The sequence below is a fragment of the Brienomyrus brachyistius genome, chromosome 2, assembly GCF_023856365.1.
Source record: "Brienomyrus brachyistius isolate T26 chromosome 2, BBRACH_0.4, whole genome shotgun sequence".
Taxonomy (NCBI): Eukaryota; Metazoa; Chordata; class Actinopteri; order Osteoglossiformes; family Mormyridae; genus Brienomyrus; species Brienomyrus brachyistius.
Window position 1 is genome coordinate 39,510,873 of NC_064534.1, and position 15,064 is coordinate 39,525,936.

General features: G+C 44.4%; 12 non-coding genes across 12 annotated transcripts; all 12 read left to right on the plus strand.

The window, feature by feature from the left end:
• Positions 1 to 815: 815 nt before the first annotated feature.
• LOC125734097 (5S ribosomal RNA) lies at positions 816 to 934 on the plus strand. The gene has a single exon (XR_007393422.1). It is a non-coding gene; the product is annotated as a 5S ribosomal RNA (ribosomal RNA).
• Positions 935 to 2,013: 1,079 nt separating this feature from the next.
• LOC125732496 (5S ribosomal RNA) lies at positions 2,014 to 2,132 on the plus strand. Its single transcript, XR_007391875.1, has one exon. It is a non-coding gene; the product is annotated as a 5S ribosomal RNA (ribosomal RNA).
• Positions 2,133 to 3,211: 1,079 nt separating this feature from the next.
• Positions 3,212 to 3,330, plus strand: LOC125732497 (5S ribosomal RNA). Its single transcript, XR_007391876.1, has one exon. It is a non-coding gene; the product is annotated as a 5S ribosomal RNA (ribosomal RNA).
• A 1,079-nt stretch (positions 3,331 to 4,409) lies between these two features.
• Positions 4,410 to 4,528, plus strand: LOC125737297 (5S ribosomal RNA). Its single transcript, XR_007396562.1, has one exon. It is a non-coding gene; the product is annotated as a 5S ribosomal RNA (ribosomal RNA).
• Positions 4,529 to 5,605: 1,077 nt separating this feature from the next.
• LOC125734994 (5S ribosomal RNA) lies at positions 5,606 to 5,724 on the plus strand. The gene has a single exon (XR_007394295.1). It is a non-coding gene; the product is annotated as a 5S ribosomal RNA (ribosomal RNA).
• A 1,077-nt stretch (positions 5,725 to 6,801) lies between these two features.
• On the plus strand, positions 6,802 to 6,920 carry LOC125737175 (5S ribosomal RNA). Its single transcript, XR_007396441.1, has one exon. It is a non-coding gene; the product is annotated as a 5S ribosomal RNA (ribosomal RNA).
• Positions 6,921 to 7,999: 1,079 nt separating this feature from the next.
• On the plus strand, positions 8,000 to 8,118 carry LOC125733929 (5S ribosomal RNA). Its single transcript, XR_007393261.1, has one exon. It is a non-coding gene; the product is annotated as a 5S ribosomal RNA (ribosomal RNA).
• Positions 8,119 to 9,195: 1,077 nt separating this feature from the next.
• Positions 9,196 to 9,314, plus strand: LOC125736628 (5S ribosomal RNA). Its single transcript, XR_007395903.1, has one exon. It is a non-coding gene; the product is annotated as a 5S ribosomal RNA (ribosomal RNA).
• A 1,080-nt stretch (positions 9,315 to 10,394) lies between these two features.
• LOC125735943 (5S ribosomal RNA) lies at positions 10,395 to 10,513 on the plus strand. The gene has a single exon (XR_007395228.1). It is a non-coding gene; the product is annotated as a 5S ribosomal RNA (ribosomal RNA).
• A 1,078-nt stretch (positions 10,514 to 11,591) lies between these two features.
• LOC125733206 (5S ribosomal RNA) lies at positions 11,592 to 11,710 on the plus strand. Its single transcript, XR_007392559.1, has one exon. It is a non-coding gene; the product is annotated as a 5S ribosomal RNA (ribosomal RNA).
• Positions 11,711 to 12,787: 1,077 nt separating this feature from the next.
• LOC125737005 (5S ribosomal RNA) lies at positions 12,788 to 12,906 on the plus strand. The gene has a single exon (XR_007396272.1). It is a non-coding gene; the product is annotated as a 5S ribosomal RNA (ribosomal RNA).
• A 1,076-nt stretch (positions 12,907 to 13,982) lies between these two features.
• On the plus strand, positions 13,983 to 14,101 carry LOC125731008 (5S ribosomal RNA). The gene has a single exon (XR_007391298.1). It is a non-coding gene; the product is annotated as a 5S ribosomal RNA (ribosomal RNA).
• The last annotated feature ends 963 nt before the right edge of the window (positions 14,102 to 15,064 follow it).

Genomic DNA, 15,064 nt, shown 5'->3' on the forward strand with positions numbered 1-15,064 from the left:
AATGATAAAGAGACAGCTTTTTACACACAGTTTTAAACAAAGTACTGATATTATTCCTCTTCAACTGACCGCTTTGTTTTCTATGCAAAAACCACTTCGCCACAGAAGACTCGATATTATTGGCATAGCAAGTTCTGCTCTTCTCCTTTCAAAACTTGCTAAAAGCTGTATTTAAAAGAACAGATTGGCCGGGGTAATTCACACCCTTCAATGCCAGCTTAATGTTTAGGTTAGTGGGAATCACAGAGGAATTAGGGATGGAAACTTCTTTGCTGGTGGTAGAAGCGGTCTGGTGAATTTTTAGAGAGAAGAGGCCGTCGATGTTTGGATGTAGAAAATTGTTCTGGCTGCAGCCTGCAGTATGGACTTGTTGGTGTGTGTAGCTCCCAATGTTCTGACAGCGCAACGTTTTGGGGAAGCATGTGATTCAACAGCTACCAGTGGGCTTCGTGCGGCGGAGATTTTGTGGCTGTTAGCGGAGTTGATTACAGAGGGTCGTTAAGAGAAGCCTGCATGCGGTAGGCAAATGAGTAATGTTTGCCGGCGGAGGACGTGCGGCGATTAACCTGTGCGGTAGTGAAAAGGAGTTAAAGAGAAGGAAGTGTGCGGATGCGGAAAGAATGGAATAATTGTGGTAGGCTGCCGGCTGAGTAGTTTGGTGAATGTTTGGTGTGGGTCCGGCGCTGCCGATTGGATGGTGGTGCTGCAGTGTGAGTCAGATAAAAAAAAAAAAAAACAGGAGTAGGATCCAATGGGACCAACTGGCATGTATAGAGGCGTGTAATGCAAAAGGGCTGTTTTTGGTAGCGTCTCTCGCTTATGGCCATACCACCCTGAACACGCCCGATCTCGTCTGATCTTGGAAGCTAAGCAGGGTAGGGTCTGGTTAGTACTTGGATGGGAGACCACCTGGGAATACCAGGTGCTGTAAGCTTTTCTCACTTTTACTTTATACAGGGGGCGCTCCACTTCACGATTAATTTAAATCTATCACTCCCCTTCCATTTTACTATTTTATATATATATTTTTATTTTCTCTCTTTCATAAAGGCAGCTTTTACACACCGTTTTACTCTAAATACTGCCTGGTAATTCTAGGTGCTGTAAGCTCTTCGTGCCTTTATTCCACCAGGGCGCGATCTTCTCACAAACTTGAAAACTGTCACTCCCCATTCACGTTTTACAACTTATTGTTAATGAATAAGAGACAGCTTTTTACACACAGTTTTAAAAAAAAGTACTGATATTATTCCTCTTCAACTGACCGCTTTGTTTTCTATGCAAAAACCACTTCGCCACAGAAGACTCGATATTATTGGCATAGCAAGTTCTGCTCTTCTCCTTTCAAAACTTGCTAAAAGCTGTATTTAAAAGAACAGATTGGCCGGGGTAATTCACACCCTTCAATGCCAGCTTAATGTTTAGGTTAGTGGGAATCACAGAGGAATTAGGGATGGAAACTTCTTTGCTGCTGGTAGTAGCGGTCTGGTGAATTTTTAGAGAGAAGAGGCCGTCGATGTTTGAATGTAGAAAATTGTTCTGGCTGCAGCCTGCAGTATGGACTTGTTGGTGTGTGTAGCTCCCAGTGTTCTGACAGCGCAACGTTTTGGGGAAGCATGTGATTCAGCAGCTACCAGTGGGCTTCGTGCGGCGGAGATTTTGTGGCTGTTAGCGGAGTTGATTACAGAGGGTCGTTAAGAGAAGCCTGCATGCGGTAGGCAAATGAGTAATGTTTGCCGGCGGGGGACGTGCGGCGATTAACCTGTGCGGTAGTGAAAAGGAGTTAAAGAGAAGGAAGTGTGCGGATGCGGAAAGAATGGAATAATTGTGGTAGGCTGCCGGCTGAGTAGTTTGGTGAATGTTTGGTGTGGGTCCGGCGCTGCCGATTGGATGGTGGTGCTGCAGTGTGAGTCAGATAAAAAAAAAAAAAAAACCAGGAGTAGGATCCAATGGGACCAACTGGCATGTATAGAGGCGTGTAATGCAAAAGGGCTGTTTTTGGTAGCGTCTCTCGCTTATGGCCATACCACCCTGAACACGCCCGATCTCGTCTGATCTCGGAAGCTAAGCAGGGTAGGGTCTGGTTAGTACTTGGATGGGAGACCACCTGGGAATACCAGGTGCTGTAAGCTTTTCTCACTTTTACTTTATACAGGGGGCGCTCCACTTCACGATTAATTTAAATCTATCACTCCCCTTCCATTTTACTATTTTATATATATATTTTTATTTTCTCTCTTTCATAAAGGCAGCTTTTACACACCGTTTTACTCTAAATACTGCCTGGTAATTCTAGGTGCTGTAAGCTCTTCGTGCCTTTATTCCACCAGGGCGCGATCTTCTCACAAACTTGAAAACTGTCACTCCCCATTCACGTTTTACAACTTATTGTTAATGAATAAGAGACAGCTTTTTACACACAGTTTTAAAAAAAAGTACTGATATTATTCCTCTTCAACTGACCGCTTTGTTTTCTATGCAAAAACCACTTCGCCACAGAAGACTCGATATTATTGGCATAGCAAGTTCTGCTCTTCTCCTTTCAAAACTTGCTAAAAGCTGTATTTAAAAGAACAGATTGGCCGGGGTAATTCACACCCTTCAATGCCAGCTTAATGTTTAGGTTAGTGGGAATCACAGAGGAATTAGGGATGGAAACTTCTTTGCTGGTGGTAGAAGCGGTCTGGTGAATTTTTAGAGAGAAGAGGCCGTCGATGTTTGAATGTAGAAAATTGTTCTGGCTGCAGCCTGCAGTATGGACTTGTTGGTGTGTGTAGCTCCCAGTGTTCTGACAGCGCAACGTTTTGGGGAAGCATGTGATTCAGCAGCTACCAGTAGGCTTCGTGCGGCGGAGATTTTGTGGCTGTTAGCGGAGTTGATTACAGAGGGTCGTTAAGAGAAGCCTGCATGCGGTAGGCAAATGAGTAATGTTTGCCGGCGGGGGACGTGCGGCGATTAACCTGTGCGGTAGTGAAAAGGAGTTAAAGAGAAGGAAGTGTGCGGATGCGGAAAGAATGGAATAATTGTGGTAGGCTGCCGGCTGAGTAGTTTGGTGAATGTTTGGTGTGGGTCCGGCGCTGCCGATTGGATGGTGGTGCTGCAGTGTGAGTCAGATAAAAAAAAAAAAAAAACCAGGAGTAGGATCCAATGGGACCAACTGGCATGTATAGAGGCGTGTAATGCAAAAGGGCTGTTTTTGGTAGCGTCTCTCGCTTATGGCCATACCACCCTGAACACGCCCGATCTCGTCTGATCTCGGAAGCTAAGCAGGGTAGGGTCTGGTTAGTACTTGGATGGGAGACCACCTGGGAATACCAGGTGCTGTAAGCTTTTCTCACTTTTACTTTATACAGGGGGCGCTCCACTTCACGATTAATTTAAATCTATCACTCCCCTTCCATTTTACTATTTTATATATATATTTTTATTTTCTCTCTTTCATAAAGGCAGCTTTTACACACCGTTTTACTCTAAATACTGCCTGGTAATTCTAGGTGCTGTAAGCTCTTCGTGCCTTTATTCCACCAGGGCGCGATCTTCTCACAAACTTGAAAACTGTCACTCCCCATTCACGTTTTACAACTTATTGTTAATGAATAAGAGACAGCTTTTTACACACAGTTTTAAAAAAAAGTACTGATATTATTCCTCTTCAACTGACCGCTTTGTTTTCTATACAAAAACCACTTCGCCACAGAAGACTCGATATTATTGGCATAGCAAGTTCTGCTCTTCTCCTTTCAAAACTTGCTAAAAGCTGTATTTAAAAGAACAGATTGGCCGGGGTAATTCACTCCCTTCAATGCCAGCTTAATGTTTAGGTTAGTGGGAATCACAGAGGAATTAGGGATGGAAACTTCTTTGCTGGTGGTAGAAGCGGTCTGGTGAATTTTTAGAGAGAAGAGGCCGTCGATGTTTGAATGTAGAAAATTGTTCTGGCTGCAGCCTGCAGTATGGACTTGTTGGTGTGTGTAGCTCCCAGTGTTCTGACAGCGCAACGTTTTGGGGAAGCATGTGATTCAGCAGCTACCAGTGGGCTTCGTGCGGCGGAGATTTTGTGGCTGTTAGCGGAGTTGATAACAGAGGGTCGTTAAGAGAAGCCTGCATGCAGTAGGCAAAGGAGTAATGTTTGCCGGCGGGGGACGTGCGGCGATTAACCTGTGCGGTAGTGAAAAGGAGTTAAAGAGAAGGAAGTGTGCGGATGCGGAAAGAATGGAATAATTGTGGTAGGCTGCCGGCTGAGTAGTTTGGTGAATGTTTGGTGTGGGTCCGGCGTTGCCGATTGGATGGTGGGGCTGCAGTGTGAGTCAGATAAAAAAAAAAAAAAAACCAGGAGTAGGATCCAATGGGACCAACTGGCATGTATAGAGGCGTGTAATGCAAAAGGGCTGTTTTTGGTAGCGTCTCTCGCTTATGGCCATACCACCCTGAACACGCCCGATCTCGTCTGATCTTGGAAGCTAAGCAGGGTAGGGTCTGGTTAGTACTTGGATGGGAGACCACCTGGGAATAGCAGGTTCTGTAAGCTTTTCTCACTTTTACTTTATACAGGGGGCGCTCCACTTCACGATTAATTTAAATCTATCACTCCCCTTCCATTTTACTATTTTATATATATATATATATTTTTCTCTCATTCATAAAGCCAGCTTTTACACACCGTTTTACTCTAAATACTTCCTGGTAATTCTAGGTGCTGTAAGCTGTTCGTGCCTTTATTCCACCAGGGCGCGATCTTCTCACAAACTTGAAAACTGTCACTCCCCATTCACGTTTTACAACTTATTGTTAATGATAAAGAGACAGCTTTTTACACACAGTTTTAAACAAAGTACTGATATTATTCCTCTTCAACTGACCGCTTTGTTTTCTATGCAAAAAGCACTTCGCCACAGAAGACTCGATATTATTGGCATAGCAAGTTCTGCTCTTCTCCTTTCAAAACTTGCTAAAAGCTGTATTTAAAAGAACAGATTGGCCGGGGTAATTCACACCCTTCAATGCCAGCTTAATGTTTAGGTTAGTGGGAGTCACAGAGGAATTAGGGATGGAAACTTCTTTGCTGGTGGTAGAAGCGGTCTGGTGAATTTTTAGAGAGAAGAGGCCGTCGATGTTTGAATATAGAAAATAGTTCTGGCTGCAGCCTGCAGTATGGACTTGTTGGTGTGTGTAGCTCCCAGTGTTCTGACAGCGCGACGTTTTGGGGAAGCATGTGATTCAGCAGCTACCAGTGGGCTTCGTGCGGCGGAGATTTTGTGGCTGTTAGCGGAGTTGATAACAGAGGGTCGTTAAGAGAAGCCTGCATGCAGTAGGCAAAGGAGTAATGTTTGCCGGCGGGGGACGTGCGGCGATTAACCTGTGCGGTAGTGAAAAGGAGTTAAAAAGAAGGAAGTGTGCGGATGCGGAAAGAATGGAATAATTGTGGTAGGCTGCCGGCTGAGTAGTTTGGTGAATGTTTGGTGTGGGTCCGGCGCTGCCGATTGGATGGTGGGTCTGCAGTGTGAGTCAGATAAAAAAAAAAAAAACCAGGAGTAGGATCCAATGGGACTAACTGGCATGTATAGACGCGTGTAATGCAAAAGGGCTGTTTTTGGTAGCATCTCTCGCTTACGGCCATACCACCCTGAACACGCCCAATCTCGTCTGATCTCGGAAGCCAAGCAGGGTAGGGTCTGGTTAGTACTTGGATGGGAGACCTCCTGGGAATACCAGGTGCTGTAAGCCTTTCTCCCTTTTACTTTATACAGGGGGTGCTCCACTTCACGATTAATTTAAATCTATCACTCCCCTTCCATTTTACTATTTTATATATATATATATTTTTTTTTCTCTCATTCCTAAAGGCAGCTTTTAGAAACCGTTTTACTCTAAATACTTCCTGGTAATTCTAGGTGCTGTAAGCTGTTCGTGCCTTTATTCCACCAGGGCGCGATCTTCTCACAAACTTGAAGACTGTCACTCCCCATTCACGTTTTACAACTTATTGTTAATGATAAAGAGACAGCTTTTTACACACAGTTTTAAACAAAGTACTGATATTATTCCTCTTCAACTCACCGCTTTGTTTTCTATGCAAAAACCACTTCGCCACAGAAGACTCGATATTATTGGCATAGCAAGTTCTGCTCTTCTCCTTTCAAAACTTGCTAAAAGCTGTATTTAAAAGAACAGATTGGCCGGGGTAATTCACACCCTTCAATGCCAGCTTAATGTTTAGGTTAGTGGGAATCACAGAGGAATTAGGGATGGAAACTTCTTTGCTGGTGGTAGAAGCGGTCTGGTGAATTTTTAGAGAGAAGAGGCCGTCGATGTTTGAATGTAGAAAATAGTTCTGGCTGCAGCCTGCAGTATGGACTTGTTGGTGTGTGTAGCTCCCAGTGTTCTGACAGCGCGACGTTTTGGGGAAGCATGTGATTCAGCAGCTACCAGTGGGCTTCGTGCAGCGGAGATTTTGTGGCTGTTAGCGGAGTTGATAACAGAGGGTCGTTAAGAGAAGCCTACATGCAGTAGGCTAATGAGTAATGTTTGCCGGCGGGGGACGTGCGGCGATTAACCTGTTCGGTAGTGAAAAGGACTTAAAGAGAAGGAAGTGTGCGGAAGCGGAAAGAATGGAATAATTGTGGTAGGCTGCCGGCTGAGTAGTTTGGTGAATGTTTGGTGTGGGTGCGGCGCTGCCGATTGGATGGTGGTGCTGCAGTGTGAGTCAGATAAAAAAAAAAAACCAGGAGTAGGATCCAATGGGACTAACTGGCATGTATAGACGCGTGTAATGCAAAAGGGCTGTTTTTGGTAGCATCCCTCGCTTACGGCCATACCACCCTGAACACGCCTGATCTCATCTGATCTCGGAAGCCAAGCAGGGTAGGGTCTGGTTAGTACTTGGATGGGAGACTGCCTGGGAATACCACGTGCTGTAAGCTTTTCTCACTTTTACTTTATACAGGGGGCACTCCACCTCACGATTAATTTAAATCTATCACTCCCCTTCCATTTTACTATTTTATATATATATATATTTTTTTCTCTCATTCATAAAGGCAGCTTTTAGAAACCGTTTTACTCTAAATACTGCCTGGTAATTCTAGGTGCTGTAAGCTGTTCGTGCCTTTATTCCACCAGGGCACGATCTTCTCACAAACTTGAAGACTGTCACTCCCCATTCACGTTTTACAACTTATTGTTAATGATAAAGAAACAGCTTTTTACACACAGTTTTAAACAAAGTACTGATATTATTCCTCTTCAACTGACCGCTTTGTTTTCTATGCAAAAACCACTTCGCCACAGAAGACTCGATATTATTGGCATAGCAAGTTCAGCTCTTCTCCTTTCAAAACTTGCTAAAAGCTGTATTTAAAAGAACAGATTGGCCGGGGTAATTCACACCCTTCAATGCCAGCTTAATGTTTAGGTTAGTGGGAATCACAGAGGAATTAGGGATGGAAACTTCTTTGCTGGTGGTAGAAGCGGTCTGGTGAATTTTTAGAGAGAAGAGGCCGTCGATGTTTCAATGTAGAAAATTGTTCTGGCTGCAGCCTGCAGTATGGACTTGTTGGTGTGTGTAGCTCCCAGTGTTCTGACAGCGTGACGTTTTGGGGAAGCATGTGATTCAGCAGCTACCAGTGGGCTTCGTGCGGCGGAGATTTTGTGGCTGTTAGCGGAGTTGATAACAGAGGGTCGTTAAGAGAAGCCTGCATGCAGTAGGCAAAGGAGTAATGTTTGCCGGCGGGGGATGTGCGGCGATTAACCTGTGCGGTAGTGAAAAGGAGTTAAAAAGAAGGAAGTGTGCGGATGCGGAAAGAATGGAATAATTGTGGTAGGCTGCCGGCTGAGTAGTTTGGTGAATGTTTGGTGTGGGTCCGGCGCTGCCGATTGGATGGTGGGACTGCAGTGTGAGTCAGATAAAAAAAAAAAAAAAAACATTAGTAGGATCCAATGGGACCAACTGGCATGTATAGAGGCGTGTAATGCAAAAGGGCTGTTTTTGGTAGCGTCTCTCGCTTATGGCCATACCACCCTGAACACGCCCGATCTCATCTGATCTCGGAAGCTAAGCAGGCTAGGGTCTGGTTAGTACTTGGATGGGAGACCTCCTGGGAATACCAGGTGCTGTAAGCTTTTCTCACTTTTACTTTATACAGGGGGCGCTCCACTTCACGATTAATTTAAATCTATCACTCCCCTTCCATTTTACTATTTTATATATATTTTTTTTTTTTCTCTCATTCATAAAGGCAGCTTTTAGAAACCGTTTTACTCTAAATACTTCCTGGTAATTCTAGGTGCTGTAAGCTGTTCGTGCCTTTATTCCACCAGGGCGCGATCTTCTCACAAACTTGAAGACTGTCACTCCCCATTCACGTTTTACAACTTATTGTTAATGATAAAGAGACAGCTTTTTACACACAGTTTTAAACAAAGTACTGATATTATTCCTCTTCAACTGACCGCTTTGTTTTCTATGCAAAAACCACTTCGCCACAGAAGACTCGATATTATTGGCATAGCAAGTTCTGCTCTTCTCCTTTCAAAACTTGCTAAAAGCTGTATTTAAAAGAACAGATTGGCCGGGGTAATTCACACCCTTCAATGCCAGCTTAATGTTTAGGTTAGTGGGAATCACAGAGGAATTAGGGATGGAAACTTCTTTGCTGGTGGTAGAAGCGGTCTGGTGAATTTTTAGAGAGAAGAGGCCGTCGATGTTTGAATGTAGAAAATAGTTCTGGCTGCAGCCTGCAGTATGGACTTGTTGGTGTGTGTAGCTCCCAGTGTTCTGACAGCGCGACGTTTTGGGGAAGCATGTGATTCAGCAGCTACCAGTGGGCTTCGTGCAGCGGAGATTTTGTGGCTGTTAGCGGAGTTGATAACAGAGGGTCGTTAAGAGAAGCCTACATGCAGTAGGCAAAGGAGTAATGTTTGCCGGCGGGGGACGTGCGGCGATTAACCTGTGCGGTAGTGAAAAGGAGTTAAAAAGAAGGAAGTGTGCGGATGCGGAAAGAATGGAATAATTGTGGTAGGCTGCCGGCTGAGTAGTTTGGTGAATGTTTGGTGTGGGTCCGGCGCTGCCGATTGGATGGTGGGGCTGCAGTGTGAGTCAGATAAAAAAAAAAAAAAACCAGGAGTAGGATCCAATGGGACTAACTGGCATGTATAGAGACGTGTAATGCAAAAGGGCTGTTTTTGGTAGCATCTCTCGCTTACGGCCATACCACCCTGAACACGTCCGATCTTGTCTGATCTCGGAAGCTAAGCAGGGTAGGGTCTGGTTTGTACCTGGATGGGAGACCACATGGGAATACCAGGTGCTGTAAGCTTTTCTCACTTTTACTTTATACAGGGGGCGCTCCACTTCACGATTAATTTAAATCTATCACTCCCCTTCCATTTTACTATTTTATATATATATTTTTTTTTTTTTCTCATTCATAAAGGCAGCTTTTAGAAACCGTTTTACTCTAAATACTTCCTGGTAATTCTAGGTGCTGTAAGCTGTTCGTGCCTTTATTCCACCAGGGCGCGATCTTCTCACAAACTTGAAGACTGTCACTCCCCATTCACGTTTTACAACTTATTGTTAATGATAAAGAGACAGCTTTTTACACACAGTTTTAAACAAAGTACTGATATTATTCCTCTTCAACTGACCGCTTTGTTTTCTATGCAAAAAGCACTTCGCCACAGAAGACTCGATATTATTGGCATAGCAAGTTCTGCTCTTCTCCTTTCAAAACTTGCTAAAAGCTGTATTTAAAAGAACAGATTGGCCGGGGTAATTCACACCCTTCAATGCCAGCTTAATGTTTAGGTTAGTGGGAATCACAGAGGAATTAGGGATGGAAACTTCTTTACTGGTGGTAGAAGCGGTCTGGTGAATTTTTAGAGAGAAGAGGCTGTCGATGTTTGAATGTAGAAAATAGGTCTGGCTGCAGCCTGCAGTATGGACTTGTTGGTGTGTGTAGCTCCCAGTTTTCTTACAGCGCGACGTTTTGGGGAAGCATGTGATTCAGCAGCTACCAGTGGGCTTCGTGCGGCGGAGATTTTGTGGCTGTTAGCGGAGTTGATAACAGAGGGTCGTTAAGAGAAGCCTGCATGCAGTAGTCAAAAGAGTAATGTTTGCCGGCGGGGGACGTGCGGCGATTAACCTGTGCGGTAGTGAAAAGGAGTTAAAAAGAAGGAAGTGTGCGGATGCGGAAAGAATGGAATAATTGTGGTAGGCTGCCGGCTGAGTAGTTTGGTGAATGTTTGGTGTGGGTCCGGCGCTGCCGATTGGATGGTGGGGCTGCAGTGTGAGTCAGATAAAAAAAAAAAAAAAGAACATTAGTAGTATCCAATGGGACCAACTGGCATGTATAGAGGCGTGTAATGCAAAAGGGCTGTTTTTGGTAGCATCTCACGCTTACGGCCATACCACCCTGAACACGCCTGATCTTGTCTGATCTCGGAAGCTAAGCAGGGTAGGGTCTGGTTAGTACTTGGATGGGAGACCACCTAGGAATACCAGGTGCTGTAAGCTTTTCTCACTTTTACTTTATACAGGGGGCGCTCCACTTCACGATTAATTTAAATCTATCACTCCCCTTCCATTTTACTATTTTATATATATATATTTTTTTTCTGTCATTCATAAAGGCAGCTTTTAGAAACCGTTTTACTCTAAATACTTCCTGGTAATTCTAGGTGCTGTAAGCTGTTCGTGCCTTTATTCCACCAGGGCGCGATCTTCTCACAAACTTGAAGACTGTCACTCCCCATTCACGTTTTACAACTTATTGTTAATGATAAAGAGACAGCTTTTTACACACAGTTTTAAACAAAGTACTGATATTATTCCTCTTCAACTGACCGCTTTGTTTTCTATGCAAAAACCACTTCGCCACAGAATACTCGATATTATTGGCATAGCAAGTTCTGCTCTTCTCCTTTCAAAACTTGCTAAAAGCTGTATTTAAAAGAACAGATTGGCCGAGGTAATTCACACCCTTCAATGCCAGCTTAATGTTTAGGTTAGTGGGAATCACGGAGGAATTACGGATGGAAACTTCTTTGCTGGTGGTAGAAGCGGTCTGGTGAATTTTTAGAGAGAAGAGGCTGTCGATGTTTGAATGTAGAAAATTGTTCTGGCTGCAGCCTGCAGTATGGTCTTGTTGGTGTGTGTAGCTTCCAGTGTTCTGACAGCGCGACGTTTTGGGGAAGCATGTGATTCAGCAGCTACCAGTGGGCTTCGTGCGGCAGAGATTTTGTGGCTGTTAGCGGAGTTGATAACAGAGGGTCGTTAAGAGAAGCCTACATGCAGTAGGCAAAGGAGTAATGTTTGCCGGTGGGGGACGTGCGGCGATTAACCTGTGCGGTAGTGAAAAGGAGTTAAAAAGAAGGAAGTGTGCGGATGCGGAAAGAATGGAATAATTGTGGTAGGCTGCCGGCTGAGTAGTTTGGTGAATGTTTGGTGTGGGTCCGGCGCTGCCGATTGGATGGTGGGGCTGCAGTGTGAGTCAGATAAAAAAAAAAAAAAGAACATTAGTAGTATCCAATGGGACCAACTGGCATGTATAGAGGCGTGTAATGCAAAAGGGCTGTTTTCGGTAGCATCTTTCGCTTACGGCCATACCACCCTGAACACGCCTGATCTCGTCTGATCTCGGAAGCTAAGCAGGGTAGGGTCTGGTTAGTACTTGGATGGGAGACCACCTGGGAATACCAGGTGCTGTAAGCTTTTCTCACTTTTACTTTATACAGGGGGCGCTCCACTTCACGATTAATTTAAATCTATCACTCCCCTTCCATTTTACTATTTTATATATATATATTTTTTTTCTCTCATTCATAAAGGCAGCTTTTAGAAACCGTTTTACTCTAAATACTTCCTGGTAATTCTAGGTGCTGTAAGCTGTTCGTGCCTTTATTCCACCAGGGCGCGATCTTCTCACAAACTTGAAGACTGTCACTCCCCATTCACGTTTTACAACTTATTGTTGATGATAAAGAGACAGCTTTTTACACACAGTTTTAAACAAAGTACTGATATTATTCCTCTTCAACTGACCGCTTTGTTTTCTATGCAAAAACCACTTCGCCACAGAAGACTCGATATTATTGGCATAGCAAGTTCTGCTCTTCTCCTTTCAAAACTTGCTAAAAGCTGTATTTAAAAGAACAGATTGGCCAGGGTAATTCACACCCTTCAATGCCAGCTTAATGTTTAGGTTAGTGGGAATCACAGAGGAATTAGGGATGGAAACTTCTTTGCTGGTGGTAGAAGCGGTCTGCTGAATTTTTAGAGAGAAGAGGCCGTCGATGTTTTAATGTAGAAAATTGTTCTGGCTGCTGCTTGCAGTATGGACTTGTTGGTGTGTGTAGCTCCCAGTGTTCTGACAGCGCGACGTTTTGGGGAAGCATGTGATTCAGCAGCTACCAGTGGGCTTCGTGCGGCGGAGATTTTGTGGCTGTTAGCGGAGTTGATAACAGAGGGTCGTTAAGAGAAGCCTGCATGCAGTAGGCAAAGGAGTAATGTTTGCCGGCGGGGGACGTGCGGCGATTAACCTGTGCGGTAGTGAAAAGGAGTTAAAAAGAAGGAAGTGTGCGGATGCGGAAAGAATGGAATAATTGTGGTAGGCTGCTGGCTGAGTAGTTTGGTGAATGTTTGGTGTGGGTCCGGCGCTGCCGATTGGATGGTGGGGCTGCAGTGTGAGTCAGATAAAAAAAAAAAAAGAACATTTGTAGGATCCAATGGGACCAACTGGCATGTATAGAGGCGTGTAATGCAAAAGGGATGTTTTTGGTAGCATCTCTCGCTTACGGCCATACCACCCTGAACACGCCTGATCTCGTCTGGTCTTGGAAGCTAAGCAGGGTAGGGTCTGGTTAGTATTTGGATGGGAGACCACCTGGGAATACCTGGTGCTGTAAGCTTTTCTCACTTTTACTTTATACAGGGGGCGCTCCACTTCACGATTAATTTAAATCTATCACTCCCCTTCCATTTTACTATTTTATATATATATATTTTTTTTTCTCTCATTCATAAAGGCAGCTTTTAGAAACCGTTTTACTCTAAATACTTCCTGGTAATTCTAGGTGCTGTAAGCTGTTCGTGCCTTTATTCCACCAGGGCGCGATCTTCTCACAAACTTGAAGAATGTCACTCCCCATTCACGTTTTACAACTTATTGTTAATGATAAAGAGACAGCTTTTTACACACAGTTTTAAACAAAGTACTGATATTATTCCTCTTCAACTGACCGCTTTGTTTTCTATGCAAAAACCACTTCGCCACAGAAGACTCGATATTATTGGCATAGCAAGTTCTGCTCTTCTCCTTTCAAAACTTGCTAAAAGCTGTATTTAAAAGAACAGATTGGCCGAGGTAATTCACACCCTTCAATGCCAGCTTAATGTTTAGGTTAGTGGGAATCACGGAGGAATTACGGATGGAAACTTCTTTGCTGGTGGTAGAAGCGGTCTGGTGAATTTTTAGAGAGAAGAGGCTGTCGATGTTTGAATGTAGAAAATTGTTCTGGCTGCAGCCTGCAGTATGGTCTTGTTGGTGTGTGTAGCTTCCAGTGTTCTGACAGCGCGACGTTTTGGGGAAGCATGTGATTCAGCAGCTACCAGTGGGCTTCGTGCGGCAGAGATTTTGTGGCTGTTAGCGGAGTTGATAACAGAGGGTCGTTAAGAGAAGCCTACATGCAGTAGGCAAAGGAGTAATGTTTGCCGGTGGGGGACGTGCGGCGATTAACCTGTGCGGTAGTGAAAAGGAGTTAAAAAGAAGGAAGTGTGCGGATGCGGAAAGAATGGAATAATTGTGGTAGGCTGCCGGCTGAGTAGTTTGGTGAATGTTTGGTGTGGGTCCGGCGCTGCCGATTGGATGGTGGGGCTGCAGTGTGAGTCAGATAAAAAAAAAAAAAACAGGAGTAGGATCCAATGGGACTAACTGGCATGTATAGACGCGTGTAATGCAAAAGGGCTGTTTTTGGTAGCATCTCTCGCTTACGGCCATACCACCCTGAACACGTCCGATCTTGTCTGATCTTGGAAGCTAAGCAGGGTAGGGTCTGGTTAGTGCTTGGATGGGAGACCACCTGGGAATACCAGGTGCTGTAAGCTTTTCTCACTTTTACTTTATACAGGGGGCGCTCCACTTCACGATTAATTTAAATCTATCACTCCCCTTCCATTTTACTATTTTATATATATATATTTTTTTCTCTCATTCATAAAGGCAGCTTTTAGAAACCGTTTTACTCTAAATACTTCCTGGTAATTCTAGGTGCTGTAAGCTGTTCGTGCCTTTATTCCACCAGGGCGCGATCTTCTCACAAACTTGAAGACTGTCACTCCCCATTCACGTTTTACAACTTATTGTTAATGATAAAGAGACAGCTTTTTACACACAGTTTTAAACAAAGTACTGATATTATTCCTCTTCAACTGACCGCTTTGTTTTCTATGCAAAAACCACTTCGCCACAGAAGACTCGATATTATTGGCATAGCAAGTTCTGCTCTTCTCCTTTCAAAACTTGCTAAAAGCTGTATTTAAAAGAACAGATTGGCCGGGGTAATTCACACCCTTCAATGCCAGCTTAATGTTTAGGTTAGTGGGAATCACAGAGGAATTAGGGATGGAAACTTCTTTGCTGGTGGTAGAAGCGGTCTGGTGAATTTTTAGAGAGAAGAGGCCGTCGATGTTTGAATGTAGAAAATTGTTCTGGCTGCAGCCTGCAGTATGGACTTGTTGGTGTGTGTAGCTCCCAGTGTTCTGACAGCGCGACGTTTTGGGGAAGCATGTGATTCAGCAGCTACCAGTGGGCTTCGTGCGGCGGAGATTTTGTGGCTGTTAGCGGAGTTGATAACAGAGGGTCGTTAAGAGAAGCCTGCATGCAGTAGGCAAAGGAGTAATGTTTGCCGGCGGGGGACGTGCGGCGATTAACCTGTGCGGTAGTGAAAAGGAGTTAAAAAGAAGGAAGTGTGCGGATGCGGAAAGAATGGAATAATTGTGGTAGGCTGCCGGCTGAGTAGTTTGGTGAATGTTTGGTGTGGGTCCGGCGCTGCCGATTGGATGGTGGGG